This window comes from Cyanistes caeruleus, chromosome 10 (genome assembly GCF_971803275.1).
Source record: "Cyanistes caeruleus chromosome 10, bCyaCae1.hap1.1, whole genome shotgun sequence".
NCBI lineage: Eukaryota > Metazoa > Chordata > Aves > Passeriformes > Paridae > Cyanistes > Cyanistes caeruleus.
In genome coordinates, this window is record NC_141710.1 from 19,340,483 (window position 1) to 19,368,438 (window position 27,956).

Below are 27,956 nucleotides of genomic sequence, written 5' to 3' on the forward strand. Positions count from 1 at the left end.
CATGGCCACCATGCACGGCGTTGTTTGGGAGTTTGTTCTGCCTGAGTGATTACACACTGGCCAGCGAGGCAGAGCTGCCAGGATCAGAGACAGGGAAGGAGAAGGCAAAGCAGACATCCTCTGGCATGAATGGGAAACTGGAACAGCAGGACACAACTGATGATTTTGCCTTCCTTTATGTAAAGATCGTACTCTGTCACATCAGTTAATGCATCCACAGCTGCAACACATTTCCTGCTGGACTGTCAGCATCTGACCTGGCCCTTTGCTGAAATGCTTGCCACCAAACAAGACAGCTGCCCAGTGAAATATCAGTGAATTTTCTGTACTCATCTAGACTTTCCCAAGCTCATCAACTACTGATCAATTCATACTCTGTGAGAAACCGTGAAAGCAAAACATTTAGTAACAATATTGTTCTACTGCTAGTAACAACTTTATTGTTCTGCTGCACACCAAAATTGCTGTAAAGGAAAACAGCATTCTGTTATACAGAAGATGGAAAAAGCACAGGAATGTTCCCACCATTCTGCTCCAACCCACACCTGGCAGCAAGTTTTGTGTCTGCATGTCTGGGCTTAAGAAAGTCAGCTCGAGTTGACTCTCCCACAGAAGTACAGAATTATCACAGAATCATTTGGGTTGGAAGGAGCATTAAAGATTATCTTGTTCCAACCCCCTGCCATGGGCAGGGACGTCTTGCACTATCCCAGGCTGCTCCAAGCCCTGTCCAGCCTGGCCATGGACACTCCCAGGGATGGGGCAGCCACAAATTCTCTGGGCAACCTATTCCTTCTACATTCTTGCATTGTTTCTATGTGGTTAAAATACATAATTAAGGAGACTCTTCTATGTGCATACATCACTGGGGGGATGGAATGAAATATGGACAATGCTTGATGAGATTTCCTTTGCTTAGTTTATCCAATTTGCATTAACTATAACGCTTTTTCCTGGTCTTACTGGTCTCCTGAAACGTTTGTCACAAATTATATAATCAAATACTAAACAGTGCATAGATATATTTCCTTTAGTTCTCAGGTTGTGCTGATGAAGTTCTTAACCTTACCAAGTATCAAAGCTGTAGAGACAGTCCTATTTAACAATATTCAGTAACTTACTTTCCTACCCTGCTGCCTCCATACTAGTATTTTTAGCTAGTGCTGATTTTCCAATCTGTCCAGGCTGTCATTCAGGGCGTGGGGAATACCAGAAATGGTGCATTTGGTTTTGACAGTATCCCAGACTGTTTTTTAAAAATAACCAAGGAAAAGACTTTACAGCATTGTTTGAAAATATTAAATTTCCATGGGGGTCAATAGAGGTGCTTCCTATATGCAATTTATTCACTAACAAGTTTCATGGGTTTTATGAGACTATTCACCTTCCTGGTTAATAGAAAATCTGTACTTGCCATGGCAACCCCTAAATCAGATGGCTCTACAGTAATACCCTGGAAATATACCATAGATTTTTTTCAGTCTTCATAATCGATCTGGTCATGAATGTCACAGTAACTTGTCATTAAACTCTCCCCTCTAGCAACTCTGGTAGTTCTTTGATCCCTCCTGCCTCTCTGCCACGCAGTTCCCTGTGCACAGCTGCATTGTTCTGCCTGCAGCCTTTTCCCAAAGCTGTCACCTGCCAGCGGTGTCAATCCTCAGTGATCCATGATGGGGCAGCTGCTGACACCAGGCAGATTCACACACACCTCCTGCTGCTTAGAGCAGTGGTCACCTCCACACAGCTCTGATAACCAACTGCAAACCAAGAAGGAAAAAAAAAAACAAAACCAAAAAACCCCAAATAAACAAAAACACCAAGAAACAAAAAACAAACACCCAAAAAACCAAAGAAATAAAAAACCCAAAAAAGCCAAAAAAAAAAAAAACAAAAAAAAACAACAAAGGGGAAAATTTGGCAGTTAATAGCAGGCTAAATTATTTGTCTGTGTTCCTCAGGTGACTCCTGGGATTTCATGTCAGGTCCAGCAGCTGGCACTGGGAGATGCTGCCTTTGGGAATAAGACTGACCTGTCTGGCACCAACAGGGCTTGAAAGGAATGCCCTGTGCAAAGTGAATCAAGGAGATGGGGTGGAATTCAAATTTCACCAGCTCCTGACTGTCATGAGACTCCCAGTGTATTGTAGGCCTAATTCCTGCTGCCTTGCACTTTGCATTGCAATTGGGAATGTGAGTGTAAAATGCTATCACATCACAATTAGTAATGCATTGGCATCGACTGCAGAGAGGGGAAAATGCCAACAGAAGGGGAAATATTGAAACCTCAGAACTAAGCATGGATTTTGAAAAAATTTTCTGTAATCTGGAAATACAATCAGAGGTGACATTTTGCTAAGGGTTAAGAAAGTTAAAGTCAGTATATAAACGGGGGAAAAATATTTAAAATTATCTGAATAAACTAGGAGCTAAATGAAAAGTTTGTGCTTTTAGAAAAAAAATAGGGTCATGATATAGCAGAAAACTGCACAAAAATGGAATATATTCTTTATAAGAGCACATACTGGAAAACATTGCATAGGAAAATGAGGAGGTTAGGGTGGGTCACACACAAAAACTTCTGAAATGTTTGTACTACACAGGAACCCTCCAAAAGCTGTGTAGCAGAAGTTAAGCAGATTTCATCTGCATATCTGGGGGTACTAATTAAAGTCCAGAAGTATATAAGTATTAGCAAACATTTATCCAAAATGTTAGATTCATCTCTTTTAAATCTTTTTCACATTATTTAAATGCACAGCAGTGCTGTGTTATCAAATGCAGCACAGCTGTCCTGGAGCCAGGCCAGAGTAATTCAGGAGGGAATCAGATCCCTTGTGTGCCCACTGCCCTCTCTATGGACAGGCAACTTGTTATATTAACTAAGAGAAAGATTATCAAATATGTAAAATTTTAAATTTCCTTTACTATATTTAGACCAGTAGCAGTGAAACTGCCCAAGGTTCCCAGTATTTTAGAAGAAAGACACTTTCCAGTGACAGAAAATAAAAAAGTTCCCAGCTGGAGAGCCTTGGCTTTGTTTGGATCTTATAATTTAAGGAATCATTTTCTAAAATTACCTCTTGTACAGTAAAATGACAATGATTAGGCTTGCTATGTTACAGTCTCCTGCTGTGCAAAACATTCACTCCCCAGGCTCAGGATACAAAAGTAGCTGCTTTACAAATAATAACACAGCTTAACTATCATTTAATAGCTTCAAAAACATCATACTAGTTACAAACTCCTTGGAATGAGGACAACTAATTTCAGCATCTCAGTTGTTGTCATGTTTAATCACTTTCTAATGCTGGTGGCTGTTTTGGTTTGTTTCTTTGTTTTTAATTGCTGGAAATTTTTAATTCCTGGTTCAAACAACCTAATTTTACAGTTTTTAGATTAATCAGTGATCACTTGAGGGGAAAAAAATTATTGAAGTTCATCAGAATGTAGCACGGAGAATCAATGTAATTTTGCAGAAAAACAGTTTGATTCTACCTTCCTGAGCAATGTGGAACTCTAACACTTGAATGTAACACTGGGAGCATTGTCTGGGTACTTTCAGGGACTTTCAGGGATCCTTTGCTGGATTTACAGAAATGATCTTCACTGCCAGAACTAAGGCTGTGTCAGCTCCAGGTCTGGTGTGCTTAAAGGGTGGGAAAATAACTCTCTCACTAGCACAAAAGTCATCTCCTGGCTCCAAGTTTTCATTTACACTCCAGGGAAATTCTCCTGCACATCTCCTCTGACTGCCTCGTGCACTAATGTCTCCTTTTGGAAATACTAAAGTACATGTACATCATTTTGGTGAAGAAATCCTGAGAAAACTGTTAGCAGGAATTCAAACGCAACGTGAGAGTGCGAGCCACTTCTGAGAAAAAATAAACCTGCAAAGAGATCCTGTTCTCTGTTTTCTGCCCAGGATTTCTACCTGTTCGTCCAGAATGTCCTGATGGTCACTCTGGGATGTGGAGGGAGGTGCTGCCAGAGGGGTGTGTGGTACCAGCTTGGCAGGCTGGGTGCAGGAGAGCATCAGAACTGCCCTCAGCAACACAGCCTGGCTGCTCAGATTGAGGAGAGCAGCGCCAAGAGCTCCAGAAACTTTCATAAATAAAAACTTCAGCCTTCAATCAGTCAGGCAGACAAAGCCATGGGGTTTCTTTCACCCCTATTTGAATGCAAATCAAGTGTTTGACCCAATAAATAATTGTGATTTCCTGTTTCCTACACGCTGAGGGATCCAGTCTTCCTACCCCATTAAATGAGATTGTGTTTAGGGAACCTCTATCCAGCAGCTAGGAGAGGGGATTTATCAGGGTCATTCAGTCATCTCCTCAGCATTTTTTCAACCATGGCATTTGACCACTGCCTTTTTGTTTTACAGTCTCCCTTAGCAAAGGAGAAAATAAGAGAGATTTTCTTGTGGTTTTAGAAAGGCACATTTTTTTTTTTCTTATGTATATATAAATACATTCTTACCTGGGTGTATTTGCAGGACCAGCTCTGAATTCAAGCTCTATCCAGACATTATTTGGACACCCAATAATAAATCCCCGATTCTAAGCTTCTATGTCTGTGCAGGGCCTTTACATTATCTGTAATCCAACCAGCAATAAAAATAATCATAAATCACTTCTCTGTACACAAAAGTACTGAGAACATTTGTAAAGGTCCAGAAACTCTCAGATCCAAATCTCATACTAAAGCCTTCCATCACAGGTAGGGCATCCCTACTCCTATAATTAAAAGTGCCCACATGTCTCCTCACACCACCAGCCTCCCTCAGTCTATCCACCAGCTGCAATCCTTTCTCAGTGTTTTAACACTGTTAAACAAGATTATCTATATCAAGGCAGTCTTTGTTCACACCTCATCAAATACAGCAGCAGGTTCAGCAAGGCAGTAATGCATATGAGACACGGACTCATTTTAAATTGTTCTTTGTTAGATAACTTAGCACAGAATCCTCAGTGGACCCTTTTCCAAACAAATTTCTGCCCTGAAACATACCTGGGGATGCTCAAACTCGTAATTGGAGCATTCCATGTAATAGAGAGAAGCATGAAGGTATTAATGTTTTGTTTAGTCTGAAATGAGTTGTTTCAGTTGCAGCCACAGTGACATCAACATCTTTGATTCTTATCTCTCAAAGGCTACAAACTGGTTCATTTCTGCTGCTTGACTCTGATTTGATATTTATCTGATCTAGGTCAGAATCTGGCCTAGTGGGATCTTAGGAAAAGTAAAGCAGCCCAAAATTTACTCCTGACTAGTCTACCTCTCATGCCACTGAAAATATGCTTATCTTTAGTCAATGTATTTCACATTTCTGTAACTTGATTTCATAATTTTAGAGCTTGTCATTGTCACTCCTAGCAGCTTGTCCCCCAAAATGCTTTAGCTATTTTGACACCATTATACTGTTAATATCTTGATGAACTCTTACATCTTATAGTATTGGCTTTATAAAACATGAGGCAAATGGTTGTGACTTGATGCTGAAAAAGCCTAAAAGCATCAAAACCCGTGCAAGGAATTAGCTCTGTCATGGAGAATAAAAGCTGTCACCCATTATGACAGAATTATCTGTATCCTTTATCTAGAAAAATCCAGCATATCCATCCCAGTGGGGAAAAAAAACCAGAGTATCTAATGAACAAAATAGAATCCTACATCTCTAGTTAGCTCCCTGTTCATTTTGGGTTTATGTATGCTCAAGGGACTATTTCAGTGTTAAAACATAACTCACAGAAGACACAGGAGATAAAAGAAGCTGAAACATTTTGATGGAATATTTCTCAAAGGGAAAATTTGTTTTTGAAAGTCTCTTTTTAAGCCTTCTTTAAACCTCAAGGTCCTGTGCATTGTGCTTTTCCGTAATTTTTCCCCAATTTTGATTTTCACTGCTCTTTTTACAGGCTGTGAGCTCTCTTGAGCATTTCAGATCTGCCTCCTTCATCTTTTTTAACCCGAGGGCTTTAAAACTCCAGAAAGTAAAAAAAAAAATATGAAAAAAACAAGCCTGGAGATAGACAGAGGAACAAAAATGGCCACAGGGTGCCTTGAAGAAGGTGGGAAAATAGATTGTTAGAGAAGGAAGAGAAAGGTGGTAATTTCAAGAGAACAGTGCAGTCACCCACCTTTTTAATCACCCAGAAGCAAAGTATTTAAGGACAAAATTCAGATAAAATCATGACTGAAGTTGCTTGGATGGTAAATACCTTTTTATAGACCCATGAAGAGTTCCTGCTATTGCATCTTTTGTTGCTCTAAACCACAAATACCCATACAACTCCCACACAAAAAAATACAATCCTTCATTATCATTCACATTTGATTTATGGGAATTTAGTCATTGAATTATGCAGGAACAGCCATAATCACCTGGCTGATTGGGAGACTGATGTGAACCAAGTCCCACACCCCTGTGGTTTTGGTGTCTTCTCTCTGGCACTCCGAGTCTGGGTTCCCTGGCTCGTGCTCCTCTGCTTCAGCTGGCAATCCAGAAGCCCTGGCTTTACTCAGATCTTGAATTTTGGCTCTCAGCTCCACGATGAAAAGCTGCAGACTCAGAGATTCTGTTACAAAAAGCAGCACCCTGGAATTGCTGCCTCTGTGCTGGGCAGCCAAGAACAGGCCTTGAGGGTCTGCCAGTCAAAGATGCTGGATTTGAAGGTTACCCTTTCCTGCAAGGCTCATGAAATCCCATTTCACACTGGGACAAACAAGGAAAAGAAAAGAATAGCAAAAATATGGTGCTTGAGTATTTTCAAAATTGTTTTCTTGGGTAGTCTTTTCAAAATACTATAACTTCTAATAGAAAAGGACTTAAGAGTTTTTAGGAACTTCAGTTAAAATTGACTAAAATTCAAAAGGCCTGAGGTTCAAAACTCATTTGCTACTCAGCCATCAACTCCTCCTGCTCTTCAGCAATCAGTTTCACTGCAGGTTACTGATACACTGCCTTGATTAAGCTAATGATGAAATGGAGATAGTTTCTTTTTTTGCCTGCATACTCAGCTGTAGAAGAAACATGTGATAGTTGTAAATTATTTATTATTTGGAGGTGAGGGGATGGCAATCAGTAACTGCACAGTTTGTACAGATTATTCTCTTCTGCTCTGCTAAGGTCTAATGTGAGTAATATTTGATTATTTGACAGATCATTTCAAATGTGACTGTATAAAAACTAGGAAAGAGACTCAATATGCTTCAAACAGCTTGTAAGCTCTACCAAATTAGCTTTAGGACCACAGCATGAGAAAACTAACATAGGTCTTTCATTATAGGAGTAAATCAGACTTTCAAAATAGGAACATCAGTAGTAATAACCAACTGTTTAAGAGATATTCTTTTCTTTCAAACAGGGAAATGTCAAAAAGGCATACACAGAACAGGAATATTATGGTAGAAATGGTAGAGAGTTAATCTCTTTTATCAATTTTATCTTTTATAAATCTTTAGACATCATAAAAAAAAATTCCTTTTAATCTTAGGGAGAGTTTACCTCTTCGAAATCAGACATAACTTATTTTAATTCCCAAGTTTTCCAGTGAAGAACAGATAATGGAAAATTCTGGACTGATTAGGCTAAGAGGTTGTGTAACTCGGTGGCACACTTCCATACATTCATAAATAATGACTGACAGCACCTAACAAACACAAGAGGGAAAAGGACAAATAAGTCACAAGAAAATTCAAATTAGTTTTCAAATTCCACCAAAAAATGCCTATAATGGAACCTCCTTTTTAGCCAACTACTTAAGTATTGTAAATTACATATACAATATGTTCATTATTTTTGTTCTGAACAGTTCCAGTAAAAGAAAACCTGGTTTGGTTTTTTGGAAGAATAGCTTAAAAAAATTGCCTACAGTAGTTGGATCTGGAGGTCTGTCAGGCAACATATTACTTGGAAATCTGCATGAATTTATATGTTAGAAATCAAAATATTTCCATGCATTGTCTCAAATATGTTACAAGTATATTAGGGTTATAATTACAGAACATGCTCACAAGAATCCATAAAGAAATAAATAAACCTGGTAAAAAAAAATATTCAACTAATTAATTTCCAGTGGAAAAAAAAAAAAGTTCTAGCACACATTTACAGTTTAGTCACCAGGAACACTGATTTTTAAAGAATATCAGGAGAATGAAGAAAGGCACATTTCCATTATTACAATTTCTAAATGGAATATCCTTGGGTTCAAGGCTGATTTGCCTTTTGAAATATTAACAAATTTATCCCTGAAAAAAAATTTGAAGATGACCCAGCACAAGAGTTTGCAAAAAGTTAACATTTCCATGAGAACTTCAGATTGAAATGGCTGAGGATCACGAGCACACAGAATCATAATGCTCTGCAACAAGTCACTTCAAGACAAATTAAAAATAGATTTCAGTCTGAAAACACAGAGATTAAATGAGCAGGTGAAGGGTAACAAATACCATTGAGCTTCCTCCTCCTGATCCAGGGGGCAGGGGCATGAGACTGGTAAAAGAGATTTTCAGGAGTTTCTCTTCCCATACCTGCTGGAAGCGGTGCCCCACAGAGGAACAGAAAGACTCACACGTCCTGTGTCTTCCTGACCCACTTTGTTTTTGAGATAATGCCAAATTTTCAGTGTCAAATAATGGGGGATGAGGGAAAGGGAAAGAAAACAAGCCCTTCTACTTCAATGCAAGGCTTTCAGGGAGATGTAGCATGAATTTTTCATGCTCGCAGTCTCATCTATATGCTCAGCTTCCTAGCTGACACTAGAGTTTCCATGATGTCCTTATAAAAATGGAAATGAAGAGCACAAATATAAAACCTCATGAACTTACTTGGTGCAAGTGCTGCAAAAGGAAACCTAGCCATGAATTAAGTTTACAAAAAGAAATGAAGAATTTCTGCAACATTTAAGATGAAAAAAGGCCAATCTAACAGCATATTTAATTTGGGATGAACACTGAGAGTTTTAGAGATTTGACTTAAAAAACACAAACAGAGCAGCAAAACTTAATGAAAAATTGCAGAAAAACAACCAACAAGACCCTCAGTTTAACATTTCTGAAAAAGAGTCTGTCTTTATTGCCACTACATTTTTTTCGTGCTCTGTGTAAAGCAAAGTTTGATCTTGGATAACCTGGGCAGAAATGAACTTTGATCTGATTGAATCAAGCCTTTCTAGTATGTAGAAAAATCAATATGTGCCATTTAATAGGAAAATACAACTAGGATAAAAATACAAAAAATATTAACCAGCATACATATGTATGTACTGCAGAGCTCTGACCAAAAATATTAACTAAGATTCAATTAACACATACTAATGCTTGTATCTGTCTCTGATTTTTCACAGGAAGCATTGCAGAATATAATTAATGTTCCAAAAATAGATGCAAGTTCAGAACACCATTATCTTGAAGAATTTAATTGGTCTTACTATTCTATGAAGTACAGCAAAATGCCATTTTTTTCAATAAGTTTAAGAAAGAAAGACTCTCTCTCCAAATCTAATTATAGATATTTTAAAGGTGAAGCAAAGCAACACAGAGATAACACCTGTATTGAAATAAAATGTCCCTATTGGTGTATTCAACTCAGAGTAATTATCAACTGAGATGAATTCCCAATAAATGGTTAACAGAATGAAAAAAAAAAAAAAAGAAAAAAAAAGAAGCTGAATATTCTTATTGTAGGTGCTGCTTTGTAGCAATTTCACACACCCATCTCAATCTCACCCTGAAATTTGTGGGAAAGATCCTTAAAACAGAGCTTGCTGCCACCAAGATGAGCAGTGCAAACAGAAGCAGAGGATGTCCCATAGCTCTGCCTGGTTTTGCCTCTCTTGTGTCAGGATAGGAGATTTTTGGGTGCTCTGCTCTTTGCCACCTTCTCCTGAGGAAATTATTGCACTCAAGACTGTCAAGGCCTGGCCTTGCCAAGCTGTACCCAGCACTGGAGTGATGATTTACCCACAGCCCTACTCTACATCTAGCCAGTGAAATACACATTATTCTCTTCAAACCCCTCTAAAATGGTGTTTTGGCTTCAGTAGTGAAGGAATGATAATTAGAATTTTCCACCAGATATTTTATAACCATTCTTTTCCTCAAAATACTTCAAGCTTCTGGAGTGCCTGTAAAATGGATTGTCCTTGAGAGATGAAAATGGAAATATAAGCATGGTGCAGTAATGGAAACACAGAAACTTTCTCCACTTTAGGATGCAGATACTATTCCTGTAGCACCATCCTGGTCTGTGCAAACTTTTCTGACAAACTGGAGTATTAAGAAAATTTCTTTCACAGTTTCATATATAAAATAAAAATGAGAAATGGGTGGGTTCCTTATCATAAAAAGTTCATTAGGCAAAGGCAGAACAATACTCAAATTTTAAAAACATCCATCTTTTATGTTTAGATGTGAAGAATCCATATTTTGTGTGGATAATTGACTATTAAATTGGGCATACAGGGATGCTTCATCATTTGATGCCTTGAAAAATCCTCTTTTCTAGCTCAATTAAAAATTATGCTGGTTGATAAAAGGACAATTTATCAAATTCTAGTGGCTCACACTGAGCAGGTTGTCACACCAGATTATTTTAGAAGGGCATCTGTCATTTGAGTCTATCAAAACCTCTGTATCTACAACACACAGGCTGAACACTTCAGTGAAATATTCTCATAATGCCATATGGATTCTAGAAATCAGCCTTTGCAGTGCTGTGTCTGATGTTTGAATTCACATTCAGTTGACCTCAGGGTTTCATTTTGTCTAGAATAGAGTTTGGCTCACTGACATGAAAAGAGACAAGTCACCATCCTGAAAAGAAAAGCAGAAAAATCAGTACAGGTGTCCTCTTCATGTCCCCACTTCTGCTGAATGTAATCACCTTGAGACTTCCCAGATAATTTCAGTAGAGAGTAAAAAGAACAAGCTGTCTTAAAAAAAAAAATAATAAAATTATATATGTATATAAAATCTGTGTATCCCTGGCATTTTTTTTGCTTACAAGTGCTTTGATTTATTAAAAGTTATACACATTTACTTGCAAAAGTTCATATTACAGCTCCAGGTAAGCTGAGGTCAGGTTGCTCAGGAAGAAATTTGCACTTAAATGAACCAGCCTTTCAGCCTGACAAAGATGAAGCCATTCAGCATTGACATTTCCCCAGTGGGTCTGGGATCAGTGAGGGGAGAGGCAGAGCCACTTCCAGGTGCCAGGATTGCTCACTAAAGTGAAGGCAAATTTTTGAGCAAATACTTCCAGCAAAGCAAGAGGGAAGAGAAAACACAAGCAGACAACAAAATCCCGAGCAAACAAAATATCATCCCCTAGGCTGCAACAAGACCTAAGGATCCAAATCTCACCCAAATGAGGCACAGAAGAGCAGAATTTCTTCGTGTAGGGATTGAATAACTAGCACCATGCATTCACAAAGGACAGCTTGTGCTATCATAACAGCTTTGAAAATAACTTTGCTTTTAGAAGAGACATGCAGAAGACTGAGAGGAAAGGAAGAATGGGCACAGAAGGACCAAAGTGTACACTGTACTAAACCAGAAATCACAAACCCAACCTCTGACCAATATAGTGTCTTTAGAAAATTCCAAGAATCTCCTTAAATGCTTGTTTATTTCTACTTTTGGTTGCTTAGTTCAACAGACAGAGAGTGCTGTGTGCCACATAAAAGTGTCTCCCACATCTTTGTCCTGTCAGATAAGAAAAGGAAACACAGTGAAAAGGAACAGCAGCATAAAGTATGGTTGAAAAAAACAATGGAAACAGGTTTTACAACACCAAATGAAACAGATTAAGGAAAAATTCAATATTGTCTGAAAGATCAGATCTTTGGTGACCATTTGACAATCTGTGGTACCATGAGATGTCCCAGAACGCTTCCCTGGGATGGTGGATGCTCTTATCTTTATTGAGCAGGGGGTGATTCTGGATCCCAGAGAGCTGAAGCATTTTGTGAGTGCTCCCAGTGCAGGTCCATGGCAGGATGAGGGTCAGACCCTGGACTCCCACTCCACAGGGACATTCTGCACACTTTTTGATAACTAGAACTTCCCAGTGAACCACAATTGCTTTATGCAATCATAACATACTCATCATCATTTTTATCTCAGATAAAATTTTTTTTTCCCAAAAACCTGAACTCTTGTTCCATCATTTGCACCCCAAAAAAAGACACACAGTACCCAGCTAGGTTTTGCATTAGCTCAGTGTCTGCATTGGAATCACCCAAATTGCACCAGTGCCTTTGTCCAACATTTTATCAGCTCAGTATTCAGACCTAAGCTGCCTAGTAATATTGTAACATGATAAACCAATGCTGTGTTCCATATCACAACTGAGCATAAATAAAGCTTAAAAACACTGTATTACTCTAACTACAGTCTCTCATGATACTGTTAGAGGACATTGAAGGAAAACTGAAATTTGTCCATTGAAAGGACAGCACTTTTTGTTGTAAATTATCTGATCACAGCTACCCTATAAATCTGGGAGCTGTAGATATTTGTTACACCTGAAAACAGTGAGAAGAAAGATGTACAGTGCCTCACATCATCTCTTATCACCAGTTACTAATAACAGATGTCATTCTGACCGTGGGCTGGCTGAAGCTGAGGTGCTGTACCTCATTATCACACAGAAGTCTCCTGAATTACCTTCAAGATGTGCACGAGGAGTCACAGAGCACACTGGTAATTATTTGTGCCCCAGCAGTGTGGTGTGTTTTACAAGGGACAGTCAAGGACTCAAGTAGAATACCAGAAAGGATTTGTTTTTATGTGTTGCCAGTTTAGTTGAATTTAAGAACACATACAGGTAAAGAAAAAAAAGGTTCAATTATCCTATGGGGTTTTTATTCTATGCTGTGAGAAGATGTGTAATTAGATTCTTGCAACGCCTGACTACACTTCTGCATTTTCCAATTTAGGCTTGATTACCTGACGATTAATAAAATTTCGAACTTCAGTTCTGATCTTCCTCCATAGTTTGCAAGAAGGAGCAATTTCCATGACTGCAGAAGAACCTCAGCTCCTCCTGAGGAGGGGAAACCACTCCACAGGAGTAGGAAAGCAATGCTGCTCACACCCTGCACCGAAAGCAGCCATACAGGAACTGCCAGGATCACAATCCTCACTGCCCAAAACCTCTCTTTAGTCTGTAAAAGGGATGGACTGTTCACAGCTCTAAAATATGCTTCTGGTTTCATTCATGCTCCTCCCTGCAGCCTGGAGATGCTCAGCAGACATAAGCCTTTCCCTGACAGTGGTTCCCACCACAAATGCCCCACAGTGTCACCTAAATGCAGAGCTAGAGGGAAGCAGCTGCAGCTGCACCAGATGAGCCACAGCCTTCAGAGAAGGAAATCCCTGCTCCAAGGAGCAGCCTTTGGGGCACCCTCATCCACCACCACATCAGGAAAATGATGAACTAGTCCAACAGCAGACAGTTGAAAAGTCAGGCTGAGAAAACTTACGACACCAAGCATCACACAGCCCTCATTAAATTCATACAGCTAAGGCTGGCTTGGGAGCACCAAAGGATTTAATGTGCAGCAAAGGACATATTCCAACCATAAATACATAAGACAGAAGAAAAGAGGACAATCCAGTTAAGGTAGGAGGTACAGAGTGCTGGAGAAAAGGTGGTAAGAAAAAACTAAATGAGCTTTCAGCAAAATTTGAAAGGGGAAGTGGTAGACAGGGACTAGACAAGAGAAATGCTGTGAAATAATGATTAATATCAAGGCTTCAAATCAGTCAGAATAGTTCAAGGAAGCTTAAAATTCAAAGAGATGAATTTATCTGATTTTTGGTACTCAGTCTGTGTGAATCATGGAAAACAACATGAATTTGACAGGGAGGGAAGCAGTTGTACATCAGTACTTTAGATGGACAGAAGGAAGACTGGAGGTAAGTCCCTGCCCTTTCTATCATCTATCCAGTAGTGTCCCACTGTTAACAATGTAAAAGTGGCAGCATTTACTGGACTAGATGACAAAAAGAATCCAAATTTTCAGCAGGAAAACAAAGCACTAGAAAGGCTGGATGAAATACAGGAAGACAGTATGGTTCAGTTAGGTAAAGGATGTAGAAGACAGAGCTGAGAATATCCTTACAATCATATGTTGCTCTAGTGAACTATGTTGCTTTCATAATTGCAACCAATTTAGGCACTAGAATGTGCAGTCTGAAATTCCTACTCATCACCATCAACACCTTTTCCCTTTTCCCCCAGAGCCTGGCTGCAAGGCTCAGTGCAAAATTTACCTCCAAAGTCAAGGGAAAAGCAAGTCCCAGCTGTTCTGTGAAGAAGATCAGGAGGTCATTTCTTCTTTAAAACAAGCACTACCTCATGCTGGCTGCTGTGGCTTTAAAATTTACCCAATCACCATAGAAAAGAACAATTAGGAAAACTTTTCAACTCAGAAAATGGAGCACAAGCAGCAAGCTTTTGGACATTACCACAGGTAATGTCAAGAGACATCATTATTTTAGCTGTGTTATTTTTTCCTCATAATATTTACAAAGCTCTTGCAGTGGGTGCCAGAATTCTACCTGTGCCACCTTGGTGCCAACAGAGATTTGAAGTGTGAAGGATGGGAATGGAGCATGACTGAGATTTCACTTTACTCCAGGGGTAACTGCTGGGGAAGAAGCATGTTGCAAACAGAGAACGATATCCTCACTTCACCAACTGTCAAAGTATTTGCTAAGGAACACAGAGATGAACATAAACATCTAGCAACATCCCTGAAACTCGTTGTGTTTGGGATTGCAAAGTAACATTAGCAAAATACAATAAAGCAAAAGCATAAAAAGCAAATCCACTCTAGCATGTTGCCTCTTTCAGAAGACTGGTTCTCATTATGTTGAGCTTCTGTTCTCAAATTCAGAACCTGAAAAAGCTATTTTGTGTATAAAGAAAGAAAAAGTGGCTGTGTTTTTTTGGCTTAAAGATGATGAATGCATCATTTGCTGTTAGAGGTAATGAAGATTTCAGTTGCTTTTGGCCCCTGTAGGATTTTCTGAGCTTTGCCAAAACGAACAAACAACAATCTATATTAATGAACAACTCCAAAGGCTTGGATAAGATGCATAACTCACATTCACATGGAGTAGTACCACCATAAATCGAATGTGTTGTGTGTAACAGATTTAGGAGGCAAACAGATGTGCCCTAATGCAAGTTTAGCTCTGTCTGTACCGTAATTCTGCAGGAAAAAAAAACCAGAAGCCTTTGTCTGAAGGACAGATTGCTGCACCTTCACCTCCTGAAGTGACTGTAGCACACACCCTGCTCATCCTCAGCGTGGCTGCAGCTTCCCTGAGCAGGAGGAGATGCAGGGAGAGCACAGACTGCCTTTGGAAAGCTCAGCACGGGCAGTGCCCTGCACAGGGTCTGTGAAGGCACCCAGGCCATGCCATGGAAGGTTTCTCCCAGTGGAAAGCAGATCATCCCTTCTGCTGCAGTGTTTCTGTCACAGCTGGAGGGGCTGCAGATCGTGTAGCCAGAGCTCTGGGGCAAAAGGCACGACTGAAACACCTTGCAAAGAGCACAGCCTGCTCTGCACAAGTTTACCAGTGCTTTACAAGTCTGCAAGACAACCCCATGGCTAGATGTGCCTTAAATTACCCTTCATGGGAACTGGTGAAAGTAAAAGGTGTTAATATTACCTGTGTGCACACAAAAGAATGCCCTTATGAAACAGGGTCTAACACAGCAGCAGTGCCCAAACAAACCAGGGGAGAACAGGGGCTGTGGCTGCTCTCCAGCAGAGCTGAGTGACCCTGTTTGAAAAGCATGGAGCCAAGGACCCGAGGAGAGGAGAAAGCCAAGGACATTGGAAAATGCAGCAGCTGGAATGTGGCCCAAAGCAAACTTCCACGGGATGGTTTCCAGCATAATCACCCCCTGAAAGATGAACAATGAGCAGAACCCCAGCTCCCCTGCATTCAGAGGAGCAGCACCTCGCAGGAGTGGTAAGTGCCAAGTTTCAGCACTGACCTTTATAACTAAAACAATCCTCTAGGTCCTGCCTTTATGCTGATAGTGGGGTTTAGGAGTGGGTGTGAAATACAAAGGTACAAAATGTGTCCATGCAAGACACTGCAGCTTCCCAATTCCCCATCCTCTCACACACTGGAGTGCTGTTTCTGCAGCCTGCAAACAGCACATGCACCTTTCATCCAACCTCCCCTGGCTATGCCACGTTCAGAACTGAATCCTGCCAACAGAGGGATGAGATCAGTCACCTGAGGAAGGGCAGCAGTGCTCCCAGCAGAGTAAAAGTCAGTGATTTGAAAGAAGTGAAAAAAAACTCTTATCCAAACGAACAAAATCTTCCCCAATGAGAGGGAGGCAGAATTCTGATGTAACAATAGCTCTGTGTGCACATTGCTCTTGAACTGAGTGCTTGCATGACAGACAACCAAATAAGATGGAAGCAAATCAAACCCAGAATATTCCCCTATTTTTTTTTTTAAAGACACTTATAGTACCACAAGAAAAATTTATGCCCCACTGCTCTCACCTTATTTTCATGTGATCAAACAAAGTTTTTTGTTCTGGGGAGGGGAACAGAAGGAGAAGGAGGTGGCTCATGGGTTAGTAATTTACAGATCCATATTTCTTTTATACTCCAAGTATGTTCCATTTGTTCTGAAAATATGTAATGATCTAAAATGGGGACAATTTTAATGAATTGGATTCATAATATTTCATATCTTGCTGCCAGACTCTTAGTCAATCAAACTAATGTTATAAAGGAACAGCCAACAGCCAATTTTGACATCCTTTAAGCAGGTCAGTTATAAGCCAATTAGCTCTACCTACTTGGTCTCCAAGGTCTGAATAAAATATAGCCCATTTTGATTAGAAGCACTACTTCCACCAGTGTGCACATGCCTTAAAATAGACTGCAAAAATACTGAAAGCCCCATGGAATTGTTAGAGGAAGTCTCGATCCTACTGAAGTCAATTACTGTAATACAATTTCTCTTGACTTCTCACAGATTACGAGAGCTCCTAGATTCACAAAGTGTCATTCCAGTTTTATTGGATAGCAGAAAAACTAAGTGCTTCATTCATCAGAGCCCTTCCATCTGCTGAATACAACTTTTCTGCAACATAAGATAAATTGAAAGCATCAGTCCTGAATTACAGCAGAATTCCCAGTGAAGTGACTTCAGCAAAAGGAAGTCAATCAAAATAGAGTATATATGCACTTCACATTAATTTCTCCTGTTTATTTTAACACAACTTTCACATTATTAATAACTGTCACATCCTTCTCAACTGGCTTGACAAGAAATGCAGAAACTGGATTAAGTAAGACTCATTAAATTATTTCAACAATGAACTTTGCATTAACTTGAACTTACAAATTTTATTAATTAACAAATATTCTTTTTCTTGTTAATCATGTCATGTTTAAGAGCTGAGAAATATGTGGCTGTTTCCCAAGAATATCCTGCTTTACATTCCTTAAAAAATGGGTGGATTTTGTCATTATTTGTCCCACTCTCCAATAAAATCTAAACATTTTCTTTGGAACCATACTGATGAGTGGGGAGTGCTAGAAGATTCTTGGTTTATGTGTAGTCACACAAATGCCTTGGAAAAAATATTGCTGTCATTCACTGTGTTATATACTTCATGTAGTCTGAACTTCAGAAAAGCAGATCTGATTAAAACAAACCTCCATCCCCACAAAAACAATCAAAAACAAACAACAAAAAAAAAAATCACACAAAAACCAAACCAAACAAAAAAAACCCCCAAAACCAAACCACCAACACCTAAAATCTCCAGAAACATAGAGAAAATTTGGCCTAATTTCTTGGAAAACTTCCTAACTGGGCAGGATCCTTACAAACCAAATTGCATCTGAAATTTTGCTTGCACCTTCCTCTTACTTCTTATTACTTGAATACACCAAAAAAAGACTGTACATTTAACATAGGCAATAGGTCAGGTTTTTGTTCTCTTTGCTTCTGCATAAGCCAAATTCACAAATAACAGAACTTTTTGAAACCATACCAGCAGCAAATCCATCCTACTGTGTTTCACCATGCTGTTACTGTAATCATACAGTCAGTGAAAAAATTAGGAGGAAAGGGGGGGAAAAAAGAAAAAAAGAGAAAAAAAAAAGCGATAAAGAGAAAAAATGTGTGGGTAATAATCCAAGGGCACAAGAAGCAGTAAGCCCAGCATGCAGAACCATCTAGAACTGCCAAAAAAGCACATTATGAAAAGCTAGAGGGGCCTGACACCCAGCTATTGGGAATGGCATGGCACAAGCCATAGGAAGCCAGATGGATTCCAGCCAGGTTGGCCTGGCCAAATGCACAAAGACATAACACGAGCCTGAATCCAGCCTAAGAGGATTTTGTTGACAGGAGCTGGAATTAAGATCATACAAAACAGCAAAAATGTAATACTGAGGGTTGTAAAATTTACTCATGCTCAGGAATGTAAGTAAGATCTACTAGAGTGATTTAAAATAAAGAAACAACTCTTTCTTACAGTAAATAAAGAAATATTGAAACCCCTTACCAAGGAACAAAAATACAATTTTCTTCATTTAATGGTTAATTATACTGCATTTAATTATTAAAATTCTTGACAACTGATGCAGTAGAAACAATTGTATCTGTCATAAACCTTTTCTGTAGAACACCACTTTTTTAATTTTCAGATGATTGCCTGTCCTATGCCCATTACCCTTCTGCATTTCCACTGATCTTTAATTAGAGTTGAAGTAGGTCTTGATTTGCTTATTAAACTTCATAAGCAATTTAAAAGAAAGGGTCATAAATTTAAATATGCAGGAACAGGGAAACTGAATTTAACCTATTTCACAAAACATACTATTAAATCAAGTCATGTATTTTTTAAGAAAGAACTCTTATCATTTTAAGGTGTAAATTAATTTTTTTTACTGAGGCTGGGAAAAGTCTGAGCTATTCTTGAAAATGAACCAGGGGAGCAAAGGGGATGTCAGCTACAGGAGGGCACATGTGTAATTTGCAGTCCAAGGTGCTTGTACTCTAATGGGTACATAAGAGCTGGAATGGCTGGAAGTTGTTCACACAGAAGTGATCATTATTTCCCTCCCAGAAGGACTTGCTTCAGAAACTTATCCTGCCTGTCTACACCTGCACCTTTGGTCTACAGCACTTATTTACCTTCAGGATAAAACTAAAGTCACTTGCAAGCCATCTATATGGATATGAATGTATACATATTCAAATTCCTCATCCCTGCTGTGGAAATGTCAGGAATGTATGCACTCTGGTTTTTTTCTTAGCAGGAGAATTTTTGACATCTCACTAATTGCTTTTTGTTAGTGTCCAAGCAAGGGATCTATGGAAAAGGATACTTAATACAGGTGTCCTTTTTTTCCAGAATATAATTCATTAAAGAGAAGTGAGTGCATCCTAAATGTTTGTGCATTTTTCATTGAAGAATCTTTCATAAGCTGTTGTATCCTTTTTCTTACAAACAGCTGTCATAGCATCATTTCATTAAGTAATCAGCTTTTCTCTACTCACACACACTCAACAGACACTGTAATTGCTGGTTATTGGGCTAATATGGAAAAAATAATTGTGGAATCAGAGACATGGCTTAAAAAGAAATATTTCACATGAAGGAAAAGTGACATAACATTCAAAATTTGAAGCTTCAAATTAGATACCCAGTCCCCTACCTATGAATTGTTATGCAAATGTTTAAGTGAACAGCACTAATCAGTTAAAATTAAATATTCTTAGCTTTTGCTGAACTGGGGGTGAGGTCTATTGTTACATAACTCCATAAATTACTTGCTTTTTGGCAGTCCTTAAGTCACTTATTTTAGTAACTGAGTGCAGCGACAGGCACATAAATTTGAAAGTGTGATAATAGATTACCTAAGGCCAGACTGTGAATCAATGTCTAAGTCAGAAGAGGAAACCAGGAATCCCAAGTACCTGTTGAAAGACAAGGTGACACGGCTCAGTGTAGAGAAAAAATATTTCATTTGCAGCCCATGCAAATATAAAGCAATTATGCTCCCCAAACTGGAATTCTCTCCTCGAGATAATCTTAAACACATTGTGTATTCCTTTACCATCATTCTTAGAGAGGATGGGGTGGAAGGATTAAAAGCACAAAAAGCCAAACCTGAAACTCAAAGCATTCTTCACTAGGATTAAATTACTAATTGCTTGTACTCTTCTTGCAGTGGTCCTAATTACATTGTAAATAAGACTATGAACAAGATCAGCTGAATTACTTAAACAGTTTAATTACCCTGCAAAATGCATATAAGTAAAAAGTCTATAGAAGTTAACAAAGTGGTTTTGTAATTAGTGCAGAAAGCTGAATATCTGCTAAAATAAACCCTGTATGGAAAATTTCACATCCAGAATAAATGTGGTGCAAAATGTTGGGGGCATCAAGGTGAAGGCAGGTTATAAACTACTTTTTACTTTTCTGAAGTGCAGAAAAGATTCTTTAAAGAGTTCAGTCCCTCCTTCCCCACCAGTGCAACAATTACTTCCCCAGAAAAGCATCAATGGGACAGGGAAACCAGAGAGCTGGGAAGGACATGGCAGGGGATGTAATAGCTTCAAGGACCCTTAAACTTACTTACATGAGAAATTTGTCAAAGGTTCAGTGGGTTTCCACATGCTTCAGTTTCAATGAACCTTCTCTTTGAATAGAGGCAAAAACCTTCAGAAAATTTCCAGCCAGATTAAAAGGAGCTGCTTCTTGCTTTTCAGATTGAATAGAAAGCCACTCTAAGAACATTAAAACTGCTGTGGCTCATTGCCATCATCTGGAGCAATGGGAATTGTGAAGAGATGGAACCTGGTCACTGTCTAAGCCTGAGACACAAATTTCCATGGGAATTTGGCCACTACTTCTTTGGTGAGATGAGAAAAAAAAATAATAATAAAAAAAATATAATAAAATTATCTTCTGCTTCTGAATATCCCAAATGTTTCTAGCCTCCATTTGGTCTGAAATTGCTCCTTCTCAAGTCAGACCTGTGACCCTACAATTTGTCACCTGTGATTCCTGACAGCATCTGGTCCACTCACTACCAGGAAACAGATGTGGAAATGGAAAATGCCTACTTAAGATGCCAAAAGGCCTTTTCTGGCCTTCAAAGAACATCTCAAATAAGTGGATCAACAGTGATTTTTACATAATGCTGAAACATCATTTCTTTTTTTGTGTGCTACATTTTGTATTTCCTTTGGTATCTGATAACAGCTAGAGACTGGTAAGCAAACTAAATACCAAGTCTTTACAGAATTCAGCAGGCTTTCCATACACCCCAGGAGAGACGTGGAAAATAACATTTCACCTTCTAGAAAACTAAATGCAGTCTGCAAGGTAGGACAGGGGAGGTACAATCTCTGCATTACAAAGCAGCACATTTGCACATGAGGCATCATCCTCAAGGTTAAACAGCCCTGACACTGAGAGCTGAGGAACCTGCTCTGAATTACAGCTGGAGCCAAGCTGCACGTCCCTGGGCATGAACTGGTGACCCCCACAAACACAGAGCACTGAAACAAACCAATTCTGGAATAATTATAGTGTTTCTGACATTTCTAAACTTCTCCAAACTGATAATGGATGCATTTTCATCTCTTAGAATGAGTGAGAAAGGACTCACCTTGTTTCCTTGGAAGAAAAAAGGAGTGATATTTTCTTGGAAATTGTCTCTCTCAGCACCTTTGGAAAGCATAGTCAGACTGAAAAAAAACCAGTGCACAGTGTTAATTGTGCCTGACCAGGAGCAAAGGCAACATTATCTTTCTTGGGTGGGAATAAAAAACTGAAAGCATTCTACAGTGGCAAAATGGAAATGAGCAGAAACATTAGCTGCTCTGAGGGCTGGGATAACCCTGCTATGGAGACAGCCTGGGAGAGCTGGGATTGAGAGAAGGCTCTGGACACAGCACCTTCCAGCACCCAAAGGGGGACACAAGAGAGGAACTTTAGACAAGGACATGACTGGACAAAGGGAAATGGCTTCAAACTCACGGAGGACAGGTTTAGATTAGATATTTTGTAGAAATTCTTCCCTGTCAGGGTGGTGAGGCCTTAGAGATCCACATACATCCTTTTTGAGTGTGCTAATTTTCAGTTTAGAGCAGCAAACAAATTGGATGGCTCTTAATTTCCCCTTAAGATGTTTGCCAGGTTTGGACTGAGTCCTCAGAATACACTGGGACTCCCACCAATGTAAGCTTCATGTGCAAACTGAAGGCAGCTGTGAGATAAACTGCTTGCCCTTTTATATCCTGCAGCACATAATCTGAAAAAAATAAATAATAAAATAAAAATCTCCTTTGCTTATTGCAATTCAAAACTGCAGTGTCCATAACATTTGAATCACATCTTGCTAATTCTACTTAAAATTCCATATTATCAGAAGTCCTGTTTTAATGATTCTACTTTGATAACATCCAAACATTGACCTCAGGCATCAGATAGTGAATTATCTCAAACATATCTGAAAGCTCCAAAGTGCTTCAGAAAGCCCAGGGGAAAGTGATATTTGGGTGAGACAATAGCTGGTGCAGGAGTCCATTCCTCAGAAGAACCTAAAGATCCAGGCAGAGCTGGATCTTAAGGCAAACCACAGCATTTGCAGAACTCTTTAGGTTCATTTTGTCAAAAAAAAAAAACAAACCAAAAAATCAACAAACAACACAAACCAAAAACAGATCCTCACTGCCAATAAAATGTTGTGGTTGACAACAGAGGTTTGGCTAGATGCAGCCACCAACCAACTGCACTGGAGCTGTTGGAAAGCAATCACCTGTCCCCCTCAGCAGGAGCACAAGCCTGACAGCAGAAAATATAGAAAACAGCAAAGAAAATGAGGTATGAATAAATCTTTCATCCTGGTAATTCCAGCAGATATCCAGTAGATATGTGGACTAAATTTGATGATAATATAAAAACTGTCTTCTATATCCCAGGCAAAAATCTAAAGTCTAACACATACACTTGTATTTTTTGAAAGCAGCTTTGTGTTGTCTCAGGAGGTTACAGCATTTAAACGTGGAGCATTTAAACGTGGAGCTTTACAACTAAAAGTCAGAACAGGTCATGTCCATAGAGCCCAGTTTTCAGAAAAACAGGTATTCAGTACTCCCAGTAAATGAGGTATAGTTCAAAGTATCAGATCCCAGCCATTGGTAGCCAGGAAATCCTGGCCTAAATATTCATCAAGGTAACTATGGGTCTGCTCCATTATGTATCTGGTGCCTTTTCTACCCACCAGAAGGAATGTTCAAAATGTCACCTAAGTCAAATAAGTTTCAAACAATTTAGAAACTGGGGAGAACAGCTTGAGTGACTTGGAGGAGGGCTGATCCTGTTTTTAAGTGTGATGACTCCAGTTGCCATTTGTCCTCTAGATCTTCCTTTCAATTCCAAAGTTAGTCACACATGGGCTTCTTCAGGGGTGGGCTCTGACCTACACATATCTCAAGTACCAGACATCTTAAACAGCAACCTGATTTCATGAGCAGCTAGAATCCAGATAAATTTACATTAACTTCAGATAAAATCCTCTTATAAACCAAACACCAGCTCTTATGGGATCTGTTCATTGCCATTGCCAGAATGTCCTGTAACATGCACCCTGACTCTGGCTGTGCAAGCTAAATTTGCTGTGATTAGTAGGGCTGAAAGAAAAACGACTGCACTAATATTCAAGCTGTTTGAAGAGAGGCTTACTGCCCCCAAAAGAATCATTTAATTATAACACACCATTTTCTTTAGATCTACATATAAAAGAGTTAATTTGCCTAAGCGTGCACCAATGGGGCTAATGGATAAAGGTTTTTATTAGGGATGTGCCAAATGGTTCAATAGTTATTTGAATACTGTAGAGACCTCTCAAACATGTAGCTTTGGTGTGCAGTAATTCTGTTCAATTAATGGGTTTATTTCCTTCACAGATATTCTTTCAGAAGTGCTCCATCATCCATGCAGTGCTGTTCAGAGACAGGTTGTAAACATTTTGTCTTTACTGGTAAGTTCTGAGGACATGATGCTGTTCTTTCATGCTGCTGTACTTGATATGGCAAGAAACCTGCAGAGGAATATGTAAAAAATGCTGTACAAATTCTCTTTGGACCCAGGTTAATTGGTGATAATAATATTGTTGCAACCAATGAAATTGTATCTGCTTTCAAACAATTTCTAGCACTCCCTTCTCCACTTCAGCTCTAAGTGGCAGAAGGTGGCACCCTCAGCATCCCTTCCAACATTAGTTCCCAGAGACAGCCATTAATATGACTCCAAATCTCCCAAAGCAAATGCAGATCTGGCATCTGTGCATTGCTGCAGAAACTGCACACCTCCTCATTAATCTGAAGTTTTAGTAGCTGTCAGTAATAAATTAAAAAATACTACAAAAATGGCTTTGTTTGCCACACCCACACAATTAAAGGAAAGCAGAGCACAGTCCAATGCACACATTAGCAGACATCACTGAAGTAAAACTCTTCCCTGAGTGCTCTCCTCTGTGCTGCTTTTTGTTTCTGCTGATTGTTTCTGAACCCTCCTCCTTTAGTTCCTCTTTCCCTTCAATCTGAACTCTGAACAATTCCCTTGATAGGGCTGGGAAAGAATGACAGTCCTGATGTGGCCATCACCATCCAGCTGTTACCTGCCCTTGAATGGTCCCTCTCTGCCCTTAACCTTTATCCAGATGGTTTATTTGAATCTTAGAGAGCAGCATTTGTATGAATAGACCTTCTTAAGGTCCACAACTTCAAAAGCATTTCAGCTCCTATCTATCATTGAAAAAAAGGCTCTGGTAAATATTTATGCAAAGCTGTCTCTAGGAATTATTTATCAAATTTCTTTGCCCATGTTACGTTACAAAGACATATTAAATCTTTTTGTAAAAACATTTTTCCTATCCAAAAACAGCTTTGCTAAATTTATAATACTTGCTATTTATCTGCTCTGAGTTGAACATTTTTAAGTTACCTTTGCCATGATTTTTCATGGCCTTTAACAAATGGAGTTGCAAGTAAACAACATGAAATGCTGCATGAGTAGCCCAGTATGTATTGACAGAGAATATCAACATCTGAATAAGAGAAAAGTTTGATATTCCCCCCAGGATAATTCTTCTATCTCATAAGTCATAAACATCACAGCTCCAATATTACTTTAATTAAAAAAAAAATAAAAATAAGTCATTAACTTGGGAAGAAATATTTCTAAAATTAAAATCTATGGTTTCCCATATCTATGCTCCTATGCCTTCCTATCCCTGTCTAGTTTTTGGCTGTATGATCAGCCAGCAAGTATCTCATTTTCTTTAGTGCACTCCAGTTCCTGCCATCGATGGAGATGCTGAGAGCCAGTGGCCTCCTGTGTACAGGGAAGGGACTCTGCATTTGCACAAGGCTCCATGCTGGCATTTCTTCTCTCTAAAATGCCCTGGCAGCATTTTTGATGTGGTATTGTGAAGGAAACTTTTAATATTCTTCAACAATTAGCAAGATAAAGGGGATGTTGCAGACACCTTTAGCTAGCTAAAGTCAATACTGCCACTATGGTGTTTTGGTTTCTTTGTTTTTCCCCTCCTTTTACTCCTTAGTTCTCCATTTCTGAGCACTGGGGTGTTTTTCTCCTGCTACAAGCACAATAACAAAAGGAGGGCAGAAGTCATGACTACAAAAAACAATAAACATTACAACATTTACATGGTGATATTTTTACAGTGGCCAAATGATTGCCTAATGACATCTCCAGAGCTTCTCGAGCTTCCACCAGTCAGGGTCATGAGATAGTTTTTGCTTTCTTCTGCTACCCGGGGTAGAAAAGGTCCACAAAAGAGGCACCTTGCTCTTTCTCTACTAATGAACTTTGCAACTTGAGATGGAGGAAGAAGTACACAGGTTCTGGAGACCGAAACTAATCATCAAAATAATACTTCTGAAATTGTTTCCCTAAATTATGCCGCAAGAAAACACAGATATAGGGCTTTGTCCTGTTTACCCTTCCTAGTAAGGAGCTTTTATTTCCTAAACAACAAGGGCATCATATTTAAACACAGCAACTCTTTCAGCAGTTGGAATTGAATAGCATTGAATACATTGACCTTTACAAAGATTTAAAAATAACCTTGAATGTTGTCTAGCATTAGCTTTCATTATTATTCGATTGCATCTGATGAGCTGGCAGTAATTTCCACTTCTGGTTGCTATTGTTTCTTGTGGAACAAATACCTTCTCATATCTACAGGGCAAACTATATATGGAAAAGTGCACAAAAAGCTCCCTGATAAAATTCAGAGAAAACATGTCAGTGCAGTGGATGTCTGGGGCACTGGTCAGAGCAGCCCCTCACTCACCCACCCTCAATACAATCCAAACAAATTTCTGCTGATTTCTCCTATTTTTGTCTACACACCACCCAATATTTTTAAGAGCACTTACCTAATCAGTGACATATTTTCTACATACACAGAATTCAGCTATGTGCTACTGGGGGAAAAAAAAAAGAAAATAGCTGAAAATAACAATTATTCAAATTCTTTCAAGCTTTTATCTTTTTAGAGAGCCATAAAAGACAGGTTTGTTCTTTGTCCACATTTGTATGGGCAGCACCTGTTTTCTCACCTTCATTCTACTTTTACTTGCACCTCACCATGTCAAAGTAAGTATACAAACCAGTGAAATATATTGCTCTGACCTACTTGTTAGTCACTTAAACACCTTCAAGGATCACAGACTGAGCAAAAAGAGTATTCCAAAAAACAAAACACAGGGTAGGAATGTCCATTGTTCTTATTCCACCAACAGTCTCAGTGATTTAGAAACCTTGATGTGAGCCTCTATCAAGTGGTAACTCTTCCCCAGTGGTAATTCCCACCCAAATATCCCACTTTTCTAAGGCAGATGTTCAAATATCTGCCAGGAAGGTGACAAGTCCTGCTCAGTTGAAATGTGATTAGCAATAAGGAGTCTCAAACAATCTTTCTTGAGAACCTCCCTGCTACTTTGCTCCTTACAAGCCTTGCAGTATGATATAAGAAAAGTCATAGGCTTTTCATTATATTTTGAGTGTTATGCTGCTACAACTGTTATGAGGCACTGTCATTTTTTTGAGACAACTGTACTCTCTGTGGGGAAATATGTTGTAGCAAAATGCAGCTTCATTGACATGAATCCATTCACAGCCACATTTTGAATCCATTCACAGCCACATTTTAAATCCTTGGTGAAAGGTGTGATAAATAAATATTTTTTAAAAAATTAAAAAAAAACCACCAACTGGCTTTTTCCATTCCCTGTTCTTTTGTTTGTCACTTTTAAGATAAAGGTAGAAAGCACTAGTTTCTCTTTACCTGAAAATATATATTCTGAGGATGTAAATGATGGTTCCAAAGTTAAATTTACCTCCCTAGTGTAAACAAAGTAAAGTAATTGCATTAAAATAGATTTTCCTCTACCAACACAGTCTAAGTTCTGACTTCAGTAAGACTCTTGCAAACAATCCTAGTGGTCTCCACTAAGACCTTGGCAGATCCCTCAGGTTTAGTCTTGAATCAACAGAGATATTTTCTTATTTACCCACATTCTTGAAGAGGAGAACTTCAAATATAAGCAAACATTCATTTTTATAAACTGATTGTATTAATAATTCATTACGCTGCCATCAGTGACTTAATAATTCTTTTTAAACTCTTATTGTGACGATGTGAAGCTAGTAATAAAAGCTTTCTTCTGTCCAAATGTGCTCAGAAAAATAATTACTCCTCTCCTTATATCTCCTTTCTGGGTAGCACCTAGGCTTCAATATTCCATGTGGGGAGGAATTTTTGCTTATACCTGGTCTGTAAGAGAACATGCAACAGCCAGGTAAGAGAAAGCCTATCTGCAAAAGCCTCTTTCCTATATTC

The 27,956-nt window shown here is 38.9% G+C and overlaps 1 long non-coding RNA gene across 1 annotated transcript in view; it reads right to left on the reverse strand.

Moving 5' to 3' along the window:
- Positions 1 to 417: 417 nt before the first annotated feature.
- Positions 418 to 27,956, reverse strand: part of LOC111933205 (uncharacterized) — a 61,878-nt gene continuing 34,339 nt past the window's right edge. Inside the window, exons 2-7 of the long non-coding RNA XR_002866563.2 lie at positions 21,690 to 21,768; positions 19,930 to 19,989; positions 7,511 to 7,655; positions 6,388 to 6,718; positions 4,483 to 4,598; positions 418 to 1,760 (exon numbers count right to left, since the gene is read on the reverse strand). This is a non-coding gene — a long non-coding RNA (uncharacterized LOC111933205). The remainder of the gene's footprint in view (positions 1,761 to 4,482; positions 4,599 to 6,387; positions 6,719 to 7,510; positions 7,656 to 19,929; positions 19,990 to 21,689; positions 21,769 to 27,956) is intronic.